This window comes from Gavialis gangeticus, unplaced genomic scaffold (assembly GCF_001723915.1).
Source record: "Gavialis gangeticus isolate Ggan-Ray unplaced genomic scaffold, GavGan_comp1, whole genome shotgun sequence".
In the NCBI taxonomy this organism is placed as follows: Eukaryota; Metazoa; Chordata; order Crocodylia; family Gavialidae; genus Gavialis; species Gavialis gangeticus.
The window spans coordinates 22914-31842 of NW_017728994.1; the positions used below are offsets into that span (position 1 = coordinate 22914).

Below are 8929 nucleotides of genomic sequence, written 5' to 3' on the forward strand. Positions count from 1 at the left end.
GCTGACTTGAATACGTCCAGCCCCTCCAGAAGCTTCCTAACTAAATCCTCGCTAACCCTTAGCCCAGGTGTGTCTCCCCCGGGGCCCGAGGGGGGCCCAGCAGGGAGGTGGCTGTTCTGGTCCCTACTTAGGAAGACGGAGGCAAAGAAATCATTAAACATGTTAGCTTTGCCGTCTGGTGTGATGACCAAATTTCCCAACGCATCCTGCAAGGGCCCCACATTACCCAGGACCTTCTTTTTATCCCTTATGTATTTAAAAAAGGCCTTCTTATTGTCCTTAATCTGGGAAGCTAGTCCCAGTTCCATCTCTGTCTTGGCCTTCCTAACTACCCCCCTACATCCCCGAGCAACTGCAGAATAATCCTCCCTGGTGATGACCCCTTCTTTCCATTGGATGTAAGCCTCCTTTTTAGCAAGGAGACATTCCTGGATGCTTTTGGTGAGCCATGGAGGCTTGTGTGCTCTCCTGCTCCCTTTGATCCTTGGAGGGGACTGATCATCCCGATACTACCAGGGTAAGGCTGTGTGCTTACACACTTGTGTACGAGGTTCTCTTGGGCTGTCTCATCTACCTTTCCCCAGTAGCATGGCAGTGGGTTCAGAGGCTTTTCCTCTGTGTGTGTGTGTGTGTGAGGTCAGGGTGACCTCCGTGATGTTATTGTGAGTTGGGTTAAACAGAATGGGGGTCCAGGACCCCAGAAGAATCTGTCTAGCCTCGCTTGGATTACGGCCCAGGATTGGGCCAAGGGAATTTTAGGTAAAAAAAAATCATGGAAGCAGGCCTTTCATAAAGCATCTGCCCTCCAGCCTTTAGCTTGGTGTGTTTAAGATTTCACCTCCAGACTGCTAACACCAAAGAGAGAGAGCCTTAGACTAAAGCCTGCACTCTGGCCAAATGTACCTTAACTCTGATGACAGCCCTAGGCTTAGTATATATAGAATTGTTTAATTGTCTGTATTGTTGCTTTTTTGTTCTTGCTCTGTATCAATAAATTCACTTCCTATTGACTGGCAAGTGTTGTAATCAGTCTGAGGATTGTATTCATCCAGAACAAAGGTATAGGTGCTGGGTTCATATCCAGTCCAACTATTGGTAACTCTACCAGGATGCAAGAGTAGTAACCTAACTGATCAAGGAATCTGTTGATGCAGAATGATGCAGTTTTAGAGGGGTTAGCTGAAACTTGTAGTAATGTAAAGTTATATAGGAAGTAACGAAAGTAATAAGTATTGTGCAGGAGATGTTGTTTGTTACTGCTAACCAGGAGACTTTGTTTGTCCAGATTAGGAAGAGTAGTGGACATGAATATATGCTGTGTTTCGCTTGGAATTAAGTAAGAACCTCCTGTTGTGTTTACAATAGGAAGTTAGAAAACAAAGAAAGTAATCTCTTTGCTAGAAAGGCTGTGTAAAGAACAGGGATCCTTTAACTCTAATGTCCTTGGGAGAATAATTACAGTCTTCTGCAGAGACTGTAATTATTCTCCCAGGTGTGTGTTTGCTGTGAAGTCTGTAAAGTGTAAGTTACTGGTGCAGGTTATAGAAGACAAAGTGTTATACAGGCAGTACAGCTTCAGATATATCAAAGACAGTTAGAAAAATGTAATACATACACTCTGGGATCCTGTGTACCAGAAAATAGAAGCAGGAGCACAGAAAGAGACAAGATATGTTACTAGACATCTGCTCAGGCAGTGGCAGAGAATTTGTGATTAGAAGTGAGGGGAAACTTGGTTCTCCCCCCTGCCTCTCCAGGAACAGTGAAGAGATTAGAAGAGATAGAGATTGTTTACAGATTTCATAGATGTTAGGGTTGGAAGGGACCTCAAAAGATTGAGTCCAGCCCTCTGCCCCAGGAGCAGGAAGTCAGCAAGGGTCATAGGATCCCACCAAGATAAACATCCAAATGTCTCTTGAAGGCATTCAAAGTAGGTGCTTGAACCACGTCCAGTGGTAGTCTATTCTAGACCTTGGGGGCTTGGAGAGTAAAGAATTCTTCCTTATGTCCAGCCTGAAATGGTCATGGAGGAGTTTGTGACCGTTTGATCTTGTCATCCCTTGGGGCGCTCTGGTGAACAGACATTCCCACAGATCCAACAGCTCGTTTTAGGAAACATCAAGGCACAGGTGTGTAAACGGAGATCAGTGCCTATAATTACTTTGAGTTACTCTGAGCAGAGAAAGAGAAGTGAGCTTATCAGAGGCATGTTTTGTTTTTCTCTGCAGAGGCATAGTTTAAAGGTTTCCTTTTTAGGAAGGTAAGAGTCTTCCTAAAGGGACTGTTTGTAGTGTATAATTTGTCAGCCATGGTCTTTCAGGGGAACTTTCTTAGTCCTGAAGTGGAGCTTTCTGGGCTGTACAGCAGTAAAAGAGAGAGATTTGCTTAATAAATTAGTTTGCAGGGAACAAGGTAAGAAGGGGCCTATCGCAGGACACTTCTGTGCCCTGCGCCTAGAAAGAGGCACAGGTGCCGGTTGCCAGGGCAACCGCAGTTTGGTCAGCTGACCAGAAGGGGGCAGGGCCTGGCCTATATAAACAATCCAGTCTGAGGCCAGAGAGGTCAGTTCTCCTCTGGCAGCCAAGGAAGAGGAAGCTCTGCTGGGAGTAGGCAGAGCAGAGAAGCCTGATGGCCTGAGCAGCGTCTGCTTGATGATACTGGGTGGAGGAAACCCTGGTAGGGATATGAATGAAGGTTAGCCAGTTGGCTTGGAATTTATGTTGTAACACAGGAGTGTGAGTTTTCTGTTTTGTAGTTGTGTAAGACTGGAGGACCGGGTGAAGCTGTAGGGGTTGGAGGCCTCATAGGGGCTCCACAGTAGTGTGGAGACCCAGCGCTGGAGAGGGCGCCGCGTTTTGGGGGTGTATTGACCCCGGCCTCAGTGTGGGCAGTGTCGTGAGGGAAAAGCCCCAGTGTGGGCATAGGCGAGAGGCCCTAGTGGGTCACAAGACCCGAGAAGGGGGTCTGGGGGGGCCAGGCATGGCTATGGCCACCTGAGCCTCGGTGAGGACCCCAGTGGGGCGCAAGACCCGAGAAGGGGGTCTGGGGGCCAGGCATGGCTATGGCCACCTGAGCCTTGATTGTGGGAAGCCCCAGTGGGGCGCAAGACCTGAGAAGGGGGTCTGGGGGCCAGGCACGGCTATGGCCACCTGAGCCTCGATTGTGCGAGGCCCCAGTGCGGCCGGGGATCGCGAGGTGAGGCCCCAGTGTGGGTGGCAGCTGCAGGACAAGCCAGAGGGTGCCCATGAGGGCGAAGGCAACGGAGAAAGACGAGCCAGAGGACCTGTGAGGGCACGGACTGTAGTACCCACGCGTAGCCCCTGAGGCTTTAGGGCACGGACTGGGACATCTCAGGGCACCATGCCAAAGAGGGTAAAAAGGCAGCCTCCCTTTAACAATATTACCATCAAAGATGTGGCGGGCGAGATAGAGAAGGTGCATTTGAAACCAATTTGGCATGGTAGGGGGGCGCTAGGGGAGTTCATGGCCGCCCCTGGGTCCCATCACTGCCACAGGGCCACTAATGAGAATGGATTGGGAAGCCTGTAGCCCGGAAAGGATATGGTTAAGATTTTTTTAAAGGAAAACTAAAAGTTAAGTAAAACCTAAAAAAGTGTTAGGATTCTAAAGAGGTGCTAGAGAGAGAAAGAAAAGAAAGATCTAATAAAGGGTCTGCAGAGCCCTAAAAAAACCGAGTGATTTGGTAGTTCAGAAAAGGAGCACAGAAAGAAAGATCATTGTTAGAGCTGCCAGAGCCAGGAGCCTGCAATCTCAGCTGACCCAAGCGGGGGCCAAGAAGCTCAGAAGTTAGAGACTGTGCCCATAAGAAGTAAAGAAGACCAAAGCAGGAGAGTAGAAAGTTTAATCCTGAGTGTGACCTGAAACTGCCACCCTTCTAGGTGTGGTTAGTGTAGTAGAGCTACCTGTAGCGGGGTAAGCTCTGCAAAATGCTGCATAAGAACCACCCCAGGGAACAGGCAAAAGGCAAATATAGAGTGCCTTAAAACCCTAGCTCTCACCTCCTTGTAAGTTTTATTCTTCATTAACAAAAGGCTTGGAGAACATACTCAAACAGAAAAACTCTTAGTACAAGGAAAAAAAAGAGATGTGTGCCATGAAATGCCCACCACTTTAAAAGAAGAACACTGTTGTAAAAGTAGCCTCTGCAAAAGTGCCAGGAGGAAATTTTTGAATGAGTGCCAGCCTGACTATAGGCCAAGCAAAGCCAGCCACAGTGTATAAGAAAAACAAGAGGAGTGAGCCCCTCCCTTTCTGTCCTTGTGTTTTACAGGATAGAACCACTGCTGAAGCATCATGAAGTTTGCTGAGTACAAGAAAGAAATCAAGCTTGACTGTGTTATGTGTAGTGACTGTGTTTTACCAAGTCTGTAAAATGCTATTGCTATAAGTAATTGTGATGTTAACTATGTTAAACTATAAAATGCAAAGCAAAACTTCTTGATAAGCTATGAAATACCTGAAGAGTGGCTACAAAAGTAATACATCACGCAGAGCATCACCTCCATAACCTTGCAGAGTTCAGCCATGCCAAAGATCAAGAAGGCTACTAAATTGTTTGTTTTATTGTCATCCTTTGTTTCCTTCCCCCCTCCTTGTTTTTGTTTTGTTTGTGTTAAAATTAATGTATTTTAACTTGTATAGTAGAAATAGTAATGTAATGTAGTTTTATTAATTCCCAGAATTTGTGCAAAGATTAGAAACGCAAAGTAAAATCATAAAATCCTAAGGAAAACCAGGGCCTTCTTGTACAGACAGCATACCTAGTTTCCACAGCAAGTTAAAGTCCTAACCCTTGACATTTATCCAGACTTTGGCAGAATAGAGGGGCACTAGTAGTGCTATAATGACAACAGCATTCAGCAAACAAATTCAGCTGCATATTCATGTCAATAGAAAAGGGAAAAATAGCCCTATGGTACCATCATTCCAGTTCCTGGCTCGGTCCAAGGCTGAAAAGCAGCTAGCCTAAGCACTCTCTCACTCATCACCAATGATGGGCAAAAAAGTCAGTCCTCTGTCTGAGCAACACAAAAGCATCATCTACCTTGCCAGGCCCAAGGGGTGTATTGTGCGGAAAAAAAGTGATGGCCTCTGGAGAGTGGACTGGGTTTCTCTTTTGCTGCCTATACTAATTCTGTGAGGGAGTGTTAAGGTGACTGTATTTGAATCTTGGGGAGCAGGGGATTTGCAGCTGAATAAAGGCTTTCTTCTGTGTCTCAGCAGAGCTGCTGACCACAAGGCAAGATGCAAATGCTTGGGCAAACAGTTTTCTAACAAGGTCATAGTGTTGTAAAGTATAGGGCCCATTGTGTAATAAGAACAAATGCAGCCCACCAACTATCGTCAGGAGATAAAGCAGAAGCAAGATCTTGCAGATGAAGAAGGAGTCAACAAGAAACCAGAAAGAACCAGCAAGTGACCAGAGGAAGCCGCGGTCAAAGTCTCGAGCATGCACTCTTAGCAGAGAGGCAAGTAAATGAATAAAATGCATAGGCAATTCCATGCTAGTTAAGTAAACAATAAACAGAGGTGGAGCTTGAGATGGGAGGAGAAATGGGTGGAACAAAAGGAGGGACGAAGGTGGAATGAATGTTAATGAGCATGAACCAAGGTGTATAAAATGTGAAAAAAAACCCCAATATTCACAGCAGGTCCCCTGGTTCATGGGCTGTGTGTCTGTGAGGGACCTTTGCCCAAAGCTGTCTCCATTTTGAATAAAGCTGTTGTGAGCAATGTGTGCTGGCTAATGAGTAACAGGATCCGTTGGCAATTGGATTGTCGCCTTCCTAGTCACTGGGTGCCACATGGAGTCGGAGTTTCATTCAGTTCTTCATTTCATTCAAACCTTCATGCTTCTTTATAGACAAATTGCAGATAGTTTGGAAAAGAAAAACGGTCAGGAGGATGGAACAATTAATTTATGAGGAAAAGTTAAAAGAGCTTCACACATATCAGCTAAAATGCCTAACAATGAATAACATGTGCCTGCAGAATGTAACCAGAAACAAGGAAAAGGAACAGGAAAGGAAAAGGGATAATTATGGTAGAAGTAAATTAATTGAATTGAATGAGGGGAAATTTTAGTTAACAGGGAAAAAAGTCCTTTAAAAAAAAGAGGTACAGTTGTTGATTATAGAGTACAGTCTCAAGACCTAGATGTCCCATGTTTGGGCTATCAATTGAACAAAATATATGTAAACATGAAATAACCTAGTAATCATATTTAATCTTTTGCATATCTAAACTCTAGAAAATTATGAAATTGTTGATGAAGGGACTTCTGTTGTAAGGTCCCTTATGTCTTCTACTCAGCATCTGGAAATCAGCAAAAAAGTCTGTTTCTCAGAAATACTGAGTCTTTTCTCTCCCCTCTCATGGTACACTATTTTGGAAAGTGTTTAAGAAAACATCAAATTCTTTCTTCACAGCTCTCTAAAATTTCTTCCATGTCTAACAATAAAAGATCTAATATGTCAAAAGCACAGACCTGGGTAAAAGTACAAATGCTGAAACTGTAATAGGTAATTTTCTGCACAGCTCAGTAGCTGAACTAGTATGGTTATTTCTTGACACACACAAGCAATAGTTGTTTAAAAACCCTAATAGCAACAGAAATTCAGTAATTTGATGGGAAACTCTGTGGAAGAACCATTTCCAAGCTATCCACAGCAACCTGGGATATAGTTCATAAATATTTCCAAAGGTATTTCAGTTTCTACATCTATTTAAGTGTTCAAATTCCTGTTAGCTAAAAAAAAAGAGAAAGAGAAACAAGCATATGAATTTTGCACTTTAGATGTTTTAAGAGATCTGTAGACATCTCCTCATTATGCTGGAAAGGATGACAGCAAAATGGGACCTTTGTACACGTGTAGTTGGGATGGCCATAATTTAAATATTATTGAACTCCCCTAAACTCAGATCCTATAGTCTTCCTTCCTTTTGGGATTCAGCCTAGATTTCCCCCTCTTGACCACCACTGAGACTTATAGAATCATTACTGGAACAGTAAATATTTTTCTAGATAATGCTGGAAAACAGCATTATAGAATGGATCCAGAGATTAGAGGATATCTTTTTGTTCACCCTGTTTGAAAGATAAATTCCCACATTATGAAGCTAAGCTACTTGACCACTATTCCACCAAACACTAGAATTACTTACCAGACCACTCTGCTAAATTAACTATAGTAAAAACAAATGCTGAATTAATAAAAGGAAACAAAACCAGACTGAAAGTTGTACATAATGCTGACAATGTTATTGGTTAATAGTTGGGGGTTCTGCGTATATAAGTCAGGAGAGAAATGCTTCCCCCGGGTAATATAATGCACAAGTACAAGGATTTTGGATTGGAAATGCTTTGGGACTGTGATCATATCATTTATACAAATGTAAACTCTCTGATGCTTGGGAACTTGGTTCTAATAAGGCCATCTAAGCTCTACCATAATACAGCTACATGCTAGAAAAATATAAAACTATACTAAAAGAACATTTTAAAATTGCAACCCTTCAGCAGTTGGAAAATATCCAGAAATAAGGGGGCCTCTGTATCTTAAATTGTATGAACGAGTTATGATTCAGTCTTTAATTACATGATCATGTACTACTTTTTCCACAAGAATCCTGCTTCGTTCAGTGTACATAACGGATGTTGCTTACTTAAGTGAACTATTTTGCTCAAGACAACAATTCACTATTCTGTTTTCTCCTTATTGTTTTATTTGTAGACCTAGGCCCTATTAACTGCACATTATTCAAATCCTGCCCTCAAGACAGAATTATTAATTTCCCCATGGGATTTTCTATGGTGCTTACTACTACATAGTAACTATTTCACAAGCACATATTTTGACAATATCTTGTAAAATGAGGGTGGGGAATTTAGGTATGTAGAGATTCTAGGTAATGTGGGGCCCCTGCAGGACACGCTAGGAAATTTAGTCATCACACCACACGACAAAGCCAACATATTTAACGATTTCTTTGCCTCCATTTTCCTGAGTAGGGACCAGAACAATCACCCCTCCCTCTGGGCCCCCCTTAGATCCCAATGGGGATAGTGAGGAACTAGTTAGCGAACTTCTGGAAGGACTGGATGTATCCAGATCAGCTGCTCTGGACAATCTCCACCCTAGAGTACTGAGGAAATTGGCTGAGGTCATTGCGGGACCCCTGGCACAGCTGTACGAGCACTCGTGGTGCTCTGGTGTGGTGCCGCAGGACTGGAAAAGGGCCAATGTGGTTCCCATCTTCAAAAAAGGGGAGGAAGGAGGACCCAGGAAACTATAGGCCAGTTAGTCTTACCTTGATCCTGGGCAACCTTTGAGAAAATTGTTTTGGCGCATATCCATGAGGGGCCAGCAGGGAAGATTATGCTTAGGGGCAACCAACATGGGTTCATTAGTGGCAGGTCCTGTCAGATCAACCTGGTGACCTTGTATGACCAGATCACCAAATCCTTAGGATGCAGGGGTAGCAGTGGACATAGTCTTTCTGTACTTTTGGAAGGCCTTCGACACTGTCTCTCACCCCGTTCTCATTAAGAAACTGGGGGACTGTGGTGTTGACACCCACACAGTCAGTTGGGTCGCCAACTGGCTGGAGGGCCGCACCCAGAGAGTGGTGGTGGATGGGTCATTTTCAACCTGGAGGGATGTGGGCAGTGGGGTTCCGCAGGGCTCGGTCCGTGGGCCTGCACTGTTCAACATCTTCATCAGTGACTTGGACGAGGGGGTAAAAAGCACCCTGTTCAAATTTGCTGATGACACCAAGATATGGGGGGATGGGGGCACGCTAGAGGGAAGGAATGGGCTGCAAATCGGATCTAGACAGGTTACAGGGGTGGGTGGATGAGAATAGGATGGGATTCAACACTGACAAGTACAAGGTGATGCACCTGGGG

General features: G+C 44.3%; 1 protein-coding gene and 1 long non-coding RNA gene across 2 annotated transcripts in view; one reads left to right on the forward strand and one right to left on the reverse strand.

Annotated features, from left to right (window-relative positions):
* Positions 1-4803, forward strand: part of LOC109287283 — a 17175-nt gene extending 12372 nt beyond the window's left edge. Inside the window, exons 2-4 of the long non-coding RNA XR_002094813.1 lie at positions 108-119; positions 1787-1789; positions 4348-4803. This is a non-coding gene — a long non-coding RNA (uncharacterized LOC109287283). The remainder of the gene's footprint in view (positions 1-107; positions 120-1786; positions 1790-4347) is intronic.
* Positions 1-8929, reverse strand: part of LOC109287126 (phytanoyl-CoA hydroxylase-interacting protein-like) — a 32149-nt gene that overhangs the window by 19063 nt on the left and 4157 nt on the right. The gene's annotated exons all lie outside the window — the stretch shown is intronic.